The sequence below is a fragment of the Leptonychotes weddellii genome, unplaced genomic scaffold (genome assembly GCF_054177405.1).
Source record: "Leptonychotes weddellii isolate Sample4059 unplaced genomic scaffold, ASM5417740v2 HiC_scaffold_5078, whole genome shotgun sequence".
Lineage (NCBI taxonomy): Eukaryota > Metazoa > Chordata > Mammalia > Carnivora > Phocidae > Leptonychotes > Leptonychotes weddellii.
In genome coordinates, this window is record NW_028018249.1 from 1 (window position 1) to 11,232 (window position 11,232).

The 11,232-nt window shown below is 36.1% G+C and overlaps 1 pseudogene; it reads left to right on the forward strand.

Moving 5' to 3' along the window:
* Positions 1 to 3,758: 3,758 nt before the first annotated feature.
* LOC115940221 (U4 spliceosomal RNA) lies at positions 3,759 to 3,865 on the forward strand (annotated as a pseudogene).
* Positions 3,866 to 11,232: the final 7,367 nt, after the last annotated feature.

Sequence of the window (11,232 nt, forward strand, 5' to 3'; positions counted from 1 at the left end):
TGGTATATATATACAATGGAATATTATGCAGCCATCAAAAGGAATGAGATCTTGCCATTTGCAATGACGTGGATGGAACAGGAGGGTATTATGCTGAGCGAAATAAGTCAATCAGAGAAAGACATGTATCATATGACCTCACTGATATGAGGAATTCTTAATCTCAGGAAACAAACTGAGGGTTGCTGGAGCAGTGGGAGGTGGGAGGGATGGGGTAGCTGGGTCATAGACATTGGGGAGGGTATGTGCTATGGTGAGCGCTGTGAATTGTGTAAGACTGTTGAATCACAGACCTGTACCTCTGAAACAAATAATACATTATATGTTAATAAAAAAAAAAAAGAAGAAGAAGATAGCAGGAAGGGAAGAATGAAGGGGGGATTTTGGAGGGGGAGACGAGCCATGAGAGATGATGGACTCTGAGAAACAAACTGAGGGTGATAGAAGGGAGGGGGGTGGGGGGATGGGTTAACCCAGTGTTGGGTATTAAGGAGGGCATGTGTTGAATGGAGCACTGGGTGTTATACGCAAAGAATGAATCATGGAACACTACCTCGAAAACTAATGATGTAATGTATGGTGACTAACATAATAAAATAAAAATACAAATCCATAGCCTTTATATATACAAACAAAAACCAGAGAGAAGATAAAGTGGAAGAGATGGCCCAATATATGATAGCAAAATGATAGTAAAACACTTAAGGGACAAATTTTACATGAATGTCCAAGACTTATTTGAAGAAAACTCACAGAATAACTAGTAAGGGAGACAAATGGAAACAATGGTCTTAAGCAAATGGAAACAAAACCTTGTTTTTGGATAGAAAAATTTAACATTATAAAGATGCTGTTTCTTCCAAAGTTAATTTATACATTTATTGAAATTACAATAAAAGAATAATCATTTTTTCTGGAGCTGGACAGATCAATAGAGAATTCATTTGAAAGGAAAATAAGAATAGCCAGAAAATATATGGAATATTAATGAAAAGCAGGGGTGTGAGTAGGGTTAGACCTACTAGATATTAAAATTTGCTCATAAATACCTCTATAATTAAAATAGGGTTATACTGGCACAAGAATAAAAAGAATGGAACAGAATAGAAAATCAGAAATATACATAATATATACAAATTTAGTATGCTATAGAGGCAATCTCAAAATCAGTAGAGGTGTAAGGTGGAATTTTTAATAAGAAGATTAGCATAACTGAACTGCCTTATAGAAAAGGGTAAAGTGAGATCAATACCTCATACCATTCAATTGGATAATTCCAAGTGCATCAGATATTTAAATAGAAAAAAATGAAATGATGCAAGTGAAAAAATAAGAAAACAGAGGTCAATTCCTGTATAATCTTAGAGTGGGGGAAACTTTTCTAACTATGACTCAACATTCAGTAGCAAAAAGGGAAACTAGATTACTTTAAAAATCACTTCCGTGTAGAAAAAGAAATAGAAAAAAAAGAAAAAGAAAAACAGAATTTACATGTAAGAGTAATACATGCACCTGGATTTAGTGACAAGGAAGTCATTGGCCTTATCAAGGGTTATGTTGGGGTCATCTTGGAGGTGGAACCCTGATGAGAATGGATTGAAGATGAATGGGGAGAGAGGAAATGAAGGGAACAGAGTACGAAGAGCAGAGCAGAGTTGGAGAGGGAAAGGAGGGGGAGGATTGGCTATCTGGGACTGACTTGAGACACGTCACACAGGAGGGACTTGCAGGTCAAACTAGAGAAAACTCTTCCTTTGTGGAGTTTTGGGAAATTATAAAAATTATCCAGGCAACTACTAAAAAAGACATCAGCAGCACTTTCCAAAACATCGTATTTGAGGATATGATGAGTGCCCCAGAAGGGATGACACAAGAGAAGAAATCATGTAAAAAGTGAATCCCTCTGTACTCATTCATTGTTCTATTTTTACCTGAGACTTTGTTCCTCCTTTGTGAACCACTTTCTTCTTATTCTCTTAAAACTCATACCCTCAACTGTTTTGTCCACCTATTGGCTACCCATCCAGGTTTTAGTGAGGATCGTTGCTTCCTCCTTTCATTATTCTTAAATGGGAGTCAGATACTTCTCATACAATCTCTCACTGCATTCTATTTTCTTGGTTATAGCACTTACCACAATTACAATGAGAATCAGAAAAATTAATTCATCAGCTTGTCTTTTGGGGGAAGACTTAGGATAGCTGATGGGCATATAAGAATATGCTTATGTTATAAACCATTATCTATAAAATGCTCTTAAAGAAAGTTGGTTATATTAACTGAGTGGGAAGGTGGAGCTGGTAGCTTTTATTTTGCTGAGCACCAAATATGAAATTTGGAAGTAGAAACTCCTTCAGGATTGAATTGCTCTGCACAATAAGGGAGAGATGACCTGACAAACCTGGGTACTATAGAAGGGAAGAAGGAGTAAGAGAGAGAAAGGGAGAGAGAGCAGCTCTTCTCATATGTTTACGTTAGTATGGTTATGGAGAACAGAAATCAGATTATATGCATTCTAAATAACTTATTTGGGGGTACAAGATGTAAAGCCCTTTCTATCTGGCCCTTACCACATTCTCAGTGAAATCTAGATTATGTGAAAAGCTTTTGTGTGAACAGATTCATCTAGTGGAATCCAAAGAGGTTCCATGTTTGCATCTGGTTGGTGTGGATCAAAAGCAAGGACTGCATATGCAAAACAGAAGACGGATAACCAAGCGTCTTGGAGGTAAGGGTAAGAATTCTTACCAAAGTTAGCTCTCCTTGATCTTGGTCTGTAGTGCCTACTCAAGAAAGGAGGGTGAAAATTCTGTATCGTCCTTTACTTTCCAAATTCAGATTAGTAGGAGAAAAACATTTGTGAGAATTTATTCTTTATATTGTGACTCTGGTTAAAATTTGTTTTTGGGTATCCATTGGTTATTGCTTCTTTCCCTCCCAGAGACAGCTGTTATTTTCCTGTTTGCCTTGTTGTATGTTCTGAGAACTTGGTTTGGCTTTCTGCCTGCCTGGGGCATGCAGGTTGTTGGTTCTGCATGTGTAGGCAGCTCAGCTGTTGTCAGTTTGGGGGCCCTGAAAATATGGCCAGACAGAAATGTGGGTTTCACATCATCTACAGTTACTGTCTTATTGACTGTTGCCAGCTCTTAGGGGAACTAAGTCTTCCTTTTGGCTATCTTTGGGAATGGCTCTGGATCTTGGGAGAGCATATCTCTCTTGTACCCTCTTTGGGGATGCCTACTGAGTTGGCAGTTAAGTCATAAAAGGCTTATTGGTTTTGGCTGTCATTTGGGCTATGTCTTTGTTTCAAAAGAAATGGGGCGGGGGGGGGGAGGAGTTCAATATTGCCAGGAATATTTCTGTTTGTCCCAGTTGAATCTTAATAAGATGTTTGAAAAGATTTTTTTTAAGGAGCTCTATAGTCAGAAATTGTCCAAATTAGAGGCTAATATTCAGAGTCTGATAGGAACAGTTTTTAAAGGCCTTCTCTTCTAAACCAAAATGAAACAATATAATCCGAGGAGAAAAAAAATCCTGAAAATTTTGTAGAAGGATTTATCAAAACATTCCAGAGATACACAGCTCTAAATCTAGAACATAGGAATCTTTTAAAATTTCTTAGTTGGAAATCTTCTCCCTGATATAAAGAAGCAAAGAGAAAAAAGTGTATTTGAAGGGGTGGGTCAGCCCTCTGGTATCATTCAAGCTGTTGAGTCTTTAAATAACCTTACAGTTGAGTCTTTAAATAACCAGAAATGAGCTTTGCGCAGGGGCAGTATCGTAGCCCATGAGGTTTATCCGAGGCGTGATTATTGCTAAATAACCAGAAATGTGGCTCTAGAGGCAATTTCAAGTCCTCCTAGACTTACCAACCCCAAACCTCCCCTGTTAATCTCAAAACGTTATAAATATTTTAAAAGATCAGGACAGTGGAAATGGAATTTCTTACACTTAAGGAAAAGAAAGAAAACTTTAAATAGTAATTGCCATAGATTTCTGATAGTAGACAAATATACCCCAAAGACCCTAGGAGAAAATATATTCTTTCTCTGTCCCTTGAAGATGTAAGTTTTACCATGTCTTTGAAATGTAAACATTCCAAGAGATAACTAAAACACTGCCTGCAGTTGCCTGAGACTGAAGGAAAAAATAGAGGCTTTTAAAAATATAAACTCCTATGAAAGTTCCTTTGCCCTAAATCTAGTTCACAGCCTCCGTAAGATTACTTGTCAAGAGTGAAAATAAATCTTAAAAGTCTTCTCCATAAATGTAAATAAAAAGCTTTAACCATCTCAGCAACTAAACTTAACTTGTTCTACCTGTTAGAAACATAATTTGGATTCAACTGTTGTTTATAAAGTAGTGAGTTTTGTATTATTTTACCTGACTCATGGCTAAAATTTTTGAATGTAAAGCTATAATAAGGTTTCTGTATCTGTCTGTATGTTTATATACATCTATGGAGGTGTGTTATGTATACGTGATATTTTTCTGACTCTGGATGGTAGTGCCAAAATTAATTTGTAAAAAAGCTCTATTTAACTGGCATAAAGAAATGTAAGCACTTATGTAAATTAAATATTCCTAAAACTCCCAGAAATATAGAAACTAACCCAAATGCTTTTCAAGTTCACATGATTTGGGATAGTCTTCAGTAAAAAAAGCTAGTTTAAATTAGTTGGTTTAATTAAAATAGGCATGTCTTCAGAGTTATCAGCATTAAATATAATGCAGATATCCAACTTTTATTCTAACTGGGTTTACTAATCAAATAAAGTCATGTTATCTCTGTTACAAAATTTGTCAGCAAGAGAAGTTTATGGTTTATGGCTAACTTTTGTATAAATCCATGTATTGCAAATGATGTTGGCATAGAAAAAAACACCTCCTTGCTCAGCTAAAAGAAAATCAAGTGCAACTTTGGCCAGAGAGTCCATGGATTTTGTTGGGCAGCTATTGCTTTAGCATCAGGTTCTGCAGTATCTTTAAGAGTTAAGGAGAAGTTCCTGGTCATAGCCTCATTTGCACTTACTCCTAGCCAGGGGCATATGTATCTGCCAAAGGAAGCAGATTTTGAATTTCAAATGCCTCCTGGTAATTCCTATTTGAGTCTATGGTTTGGGACTAGGAAGGTGATAGCCATCAGAGCCAGTAAAACTTTAGGGTCTGTAGACTACATAGATGGTTTTATTCTAGTCACCCTTGCCTTATGTCCCTTTGTACAGAGCCTTAGTGCGAGTTTCTCTGGGTTTGGGGTTGTTAAGCAGTGACAGAGAAATGGACCTCCAGGGTTAGGGAATCTAACATGGTAGAGAGGGCTGAATTTGTTCCAGAGAAACTCTGGTGTTGGAAATTAGGGAGTTGTTTGTGATAGGTAGAACTATAGGATCAACTGCATTGTGGCAAATCTAACAGTATTTGGAGATTAAATTACCTCCCTTGCAATGACCTGAGATGTGTTAAATGGCATTATCTTCCCAGGCCAGAGCAAGGCCAAAGGTAGACAAAAGAATCATAAAGATCTTCATGGTGTTAGAATTTGGTAAAGGGTGGTAAGAGAGTGAAAGAGAAATGGAAGGAAACCGTTTGATCTCATATCATGAAAGGAGGCAGTCTTTTTCAGTGTCAGTAACTTCTCTCCCTAGTCAATGTGATTTTTGAGGTATCCAGCATCTGCACAGGACCAGGTATCAGGAGGATCCTCCTTGGCTGTGAAATAGGCACCCAAGATTTAACACATTGTGATTTGGCAGCATTGTCAGTGGTCAAGAATACTTGGTAGGGTCCTTTCTCTGAACCTCACTTTTGCAAAAGCATTAGAGTAAAGCAATAACTGTCTGTAAATGACTTTGTTGAAAGACCTGATCAGAGTTCATTATAATGGAATTAACAAGGAAATTTGATTATTTCTGTGACATAAGCATTTGAAGATAATAATTGGAATTATGACTGATAACATTATACCAGGACATATCTGATTTTTAGATTTTTATACAATTTTTATAACTATTTTATTAATAACATTAATAGGCATCCATACAAATATAACCTAAAGGGTTTATCATCACTTGTTTGGCAATGCTTCCCATGTAACTTCACATACCAAATAAACCTAATGTTTAAATTTCTCTTTTAGAGGGTGAAATACAAATCCTTTCAGATTTTCCAGGGACCCTCTGGGAAATCTCAAAGTTACTGTGAGGTCAAAAGGACTGCATTTAGAATTTAATTTTGGGAAGCCGTCAAAATGTCAAAAGGTTTGAACATTTGACTAATAGGATCACAGACCATTATAAAATAATATTTAATTATCTATTTAATTCAAATGACAATAGAAGATTTTTAAAGGCAGATACAGAAGGTTATGTAGTTGTGAACAAAACTTAGCTCTCTTAATATTGTAAGGACTGGGTTTTCTTAAGTAGTAAAAGACCTATAAAGATAACATGAAGCATAGTAAATCATTTTGATAAGATATAACATCATTGCTTTCCAAGTAGATTATCCAAAATGTTAAAAAGAAAAATTTTTCACAATATGTTATCTACAGTAGACCAACAGTCCAAGAAAACTTTGTGTTATTAACAAGAGAATAAAATAAATTCTAATTTTGCTGTGTAGTTTTGATATTAAAACTCATTAAAGGGGCACCTGGATGACTCACTCAGTTGGTTAAGCATCTGACTCTTGATTTCAGCTTGGGTCATGATCTCAGGGTCATGAGATTAAGTCCTGTGTCAGGCTTTGTGCTCAGCAGGGAGTCTGTCTGGAACTTTCTCCCTTTACCTCTCCCCCTCCCACTGCTTGAGTGCATGCTCTAACTCTCTCTCTAAAATAAATATATAAATATTTAAAAAAACTCATTAAAAAAACTTTCAGTCCATTCCAATCTTAGCCAGCTTGACCACACATAACACTCCTTTCCCAAGATTCTTTTTCCACAATACTTACACAATTTTTTTAGATCCATTCTTACTTTGTCTTATGTTTTTTTTCCTTTTTCTAATTCTGGAACAATCAATATTTTTACTTGCCTTACCTATTTTTCATACACAGCTGTTTCCTTTCACCCTTACTATTTTGAAGTAGTTTTAGTTACATATATTGATTAGCATTCTTAACACTTAGAATTCTTAATTCCTAGTGAAAACTAAGAAATAAGCAGTTGTAGACTGTCTGTTACACTAGCATTCAGTGGACTGGCAAATTTATGCATTTTTTATTTTCTAGAAATATATCTGTCCTCATAGTAAATTTTTTAATGTGGCACAAAACATGTTTACTAACAGATCCAAATATCTTTAGTTCTTCTGTAAAAGGAAGTCAAATGAATAAATCTATTAGGTCTGTGATGTTTCAATATTTTATTATATTTTGAAATAATCTAGATATTTAATGAATACCCATCATTTAAATTATCTTCATATAACTGTAGGGTTTCAAGTTACTAAAAATATTTGGAAACTATTTTTAAGTAGACATACCATGAAACATAATTATTGTTGAAAAGTTCATTTATAAACTTATATCTTACTTACATCGATTTACTTGTTCTTAGCAATTATGTTTACATTACTGCAAGTTTCATGAGATATTAAACAGCTAAATCATGTTGAGTTATTTTTCTTGCTGATAAATTCTGTAACAGAGATAACATGAGCTAATTTAACATTTAGTAAACCTAGGTAGAATTAGTGTATCTGCATTGTATTTAATGCTGATAACTCTAAAGATATGACTGTTTTAATTAAACTGACAAACTTAAACTAGTTTGTGAAACTTTATTTATTGAAGATTATTCTAGATCACATGAACTTGAAAAACATTTGAGTAGTTTCTATGTTGCCGAGAGTATATTTAATTTAAGCCAATCAAATAGAGTTATTCACAAATTAATTTTGGTAATATCATCCAGAGGTTAAAAAAAGTCACACATCTATATAACATAAATACATACTTATGTGTATGTAACAGACATACATAAGTGTACAGAAAGATACAAACATAGATCTTATAGCTTTTGTTTTAAAATTTTAACCATGAGACAGGTGTGATAATGTAAAACTCACTAGTTTATTTCTGAAAAGTTGGATCCAAATTTTGTTCCTGGCAGATAGAGTAAGTTCAGGTTAATTGCCCAGATGGCTTAAACTTTTCACTATTTGTGTTGAAGACTTTTAAGATTTTTTTTATTTGCTTAGGTCCCAAAAGCCTTTCCTTTCATTTTCTTTTTTTCCTTCTGATAACAGTTACTTATCTGAAGTCTTCATTTCAAAGAGTTGGCCCTCTCTCTTTCTGAGAGAAAACAGGGTAGAATATTTATATCTCAAAGGCACATAAAAAAAATGAAAGTTCCTCCAAGAAGGACTTTTGTTTCCTAAGACCAGAATTTTTACTATCTACAAGCCTTTTGAGATAAATAGGGGAGTTTTGCAGACTGGTAAAAAGGATAGGTAGGCTTTTTCTGTTCTGTAAAAACTCAACTTGTAAGACAAGTTGTACAAGTTGTCCTCAATTTTTAGGACAGTTATTTTTAATTCCTCAAAGAATTGGGTTGCAACCTGAATGATAAGATGGAAATCAAAAGATTCCTATGTTCTAGATTTAGAGCTGTTTGTCTTGGGAATGTTTTAGTAAGTCTTCCCACAAAAGTTTCAGAATATTTTTCTTTCCCTCTGGGGATATAGTTTCATCTTAGCATAGGGGAGAATGTCTTTAAAAAAAGTTCCTCTCAGGCTCTATCAGCTGCCAATTTGACAAACTTTTGACCAAAAAGCTACTTAAGAGAAATCCTTTTGAATATCTTGCCAGGTTTCTTCAAGGACAAACAGTAAATATTCCTGGTAGTATTAAAGAACTTCATAGACACAAGACATGTCCCCAAAGAGGGTACAAAATGTACTACTCTCCCAAGACCAAAAGATAACCAAAAGACAGACAGACATTCCTCTGAGAGCTGAAATAGTTGGTTGGACCCTAGCAGCAAATGGAATACAACCCACATCTCTATTCAGCCATATCTAGCTGAAAGTGGGGTGTGACTCACATTTCTATCCAGCCATATTTATGGGCCCCTCAACCTGATGGTTCACAAGCCAAGTTCTCAGGACACAAAATGAGATAAACAAGAAGTCAATAGCTTTCTCTGAAAGAGAAAATATATACAACTAGTGGGTACCGAAAAGCAAATTCATAAGTCATAACTCAAGATCTAATTCTTATGTTTTTTACCTGCAAATCTGAATCTGAAAAAGAAGAGATAATGTGAAATTTTAGCCTTTACTCTCAATATGGCACCATAGGTAGAGATCTGGGAGAGCTGCCTTTAATAAGAATTACCCTTTGTCAGATTCTGCTAGTTTTCTCAGGATCCCATCTGCAGGATCTGGAGGGAGTAGGGTGTCCCAGCAGGTCTCATTCTGGTTACCAGAAACTTAGAAGAAAAATAATTTTCTGTCTACCCTTTATGGTGAGTGCTTCCCTGAGACTCCTTTTTTCCTAGGGTACCTTCTAAATCCAGTTTATATAGGTTAAAAGTTCTCCATTGTGGCTACTGCAATTTGAAATGATTTTGATAAGGTTAACTTGTTTGTTCAGCCTTAAAACAAAATTTTATTCACCTAAGACCTCACGCTAGACCCAGTCTAGTTTAAGTTGTATGCTGTCCATCCCCAGACCCAGTTCAGTTTCTAAGTCAGAGCCAGTTCAACTGGCCAGTTTCTGAAACCAGTCTGGAGAAGGAAAAGCTCAAATAAAGTCTGAAAGCTTAGAACAAAAAACTGTAGAGCTAGGATGAGAAAAGGACTTACATACAACCTTCAGAGGCGAGAAAGCTGTAAGTTCAAGGGGTTTGCTTGGTTGCTCATTGCTCCTGAGGGCTGTCAGGGGTCTCATTTAGTTCCCTCTTCTGATACTAAAACTGTTAAAGGTAAACTGAGACATATTAAATATTTGAGTTTATTTGAGCAAAAATTAATTTGAATCTGGCAGGAAGAGCTATAGGAAATGAAAAACTTTTATAATCAGAAAGGAGTGGGAACAGGAAGTTACTATACTAGGCAAAAAAGAAGGTTGGTTTTTGCGAGGTTATTTTTCTTTCAGAGATGGCAAGGGTCTATTAGGCAGATTACCTAAGTGCTGATCAGGTGAGTACTAACTGAATAATTTAAGATTTCATTTCTGGGAGAGCTGAAACTTTAAGTATTGGTTTCATGACATGGGGCTTAGTATAAATGACTCCATTTTGGGCCCTTTGTCTTTTGTTGTTGTTGTTGTTAGGGTTTTTGTTTTTTAGAGAGAGAGAAAGAGAGAGAGGGAGGGAGGGAAGGAGGGAGAGAGAGGAGAGTGGAGGAGGGGAGAGGGAGAGAATCTCAAGCAGGCTCCACACCCAGCCCAGCACAGAGCCCCACGTGGGGCTCATTCCCAGGACCCTGAGCTGAAATCAAGACCTGGGCTGAAATTAAGAGTCAGACACTTAACTGACTGAACCACCCAGACACTCTTTTTTTGTTGTTATTTAAAAAGAACCTTATTGCTAGATAATTTTTTTTGATTCCCAAATCAACATTTCACCAATTCTACTCCTAAACCTGAGCTCTGCATATGCAAATTTCTTCAGAATGTCTCCACTTGTAAGTCCTCACCCTCACCAACAGAGGTACACTAGCTCATACTAGCTTGTGAGAGCTTATTGTGCTCATCTTTTCCAACTCCTTGTGCCATGATATCATCTTGGTAGCTTTAAAGTGGCCATGATGGGTAGATTCATATGATGGGAATCAGCAAATGCTGTAAACAGGTGTTTCTCCTACCCCTTACTCCTCAGAGAGCAGGTTTATCAGTACACTACAGCTCACAGAAATCTCGGTCAACTTGTCCAATGGAATATTTTCTGTTCTTCTGTTTTTCCCTCTTCCTCTCTTTGTGATGATCACTAATCAGAAAACTGATCACTGTCTTTGACTCATTTAATTCCCTTATGTTTATACTAAGTCATCCTTGGACATGATTGAGTCAATGTGCAGGGACCATAGTTGTCCCTTTCATCACTAATAACAGAAATGTAGCTAAGTAATGGAATGTTTATCTTAGGGTTGCATGCCTAGTGCCCTATCACAGTGCCTATGAAGGAAACTAGAATGTCACCCCCAAATTTGCCTCTTTCACATAAAAATTATTTTGAGCTGCAGGCAATTAAGAAACAGTAAATGCAGGAGGGGCGGAGCAAGATGG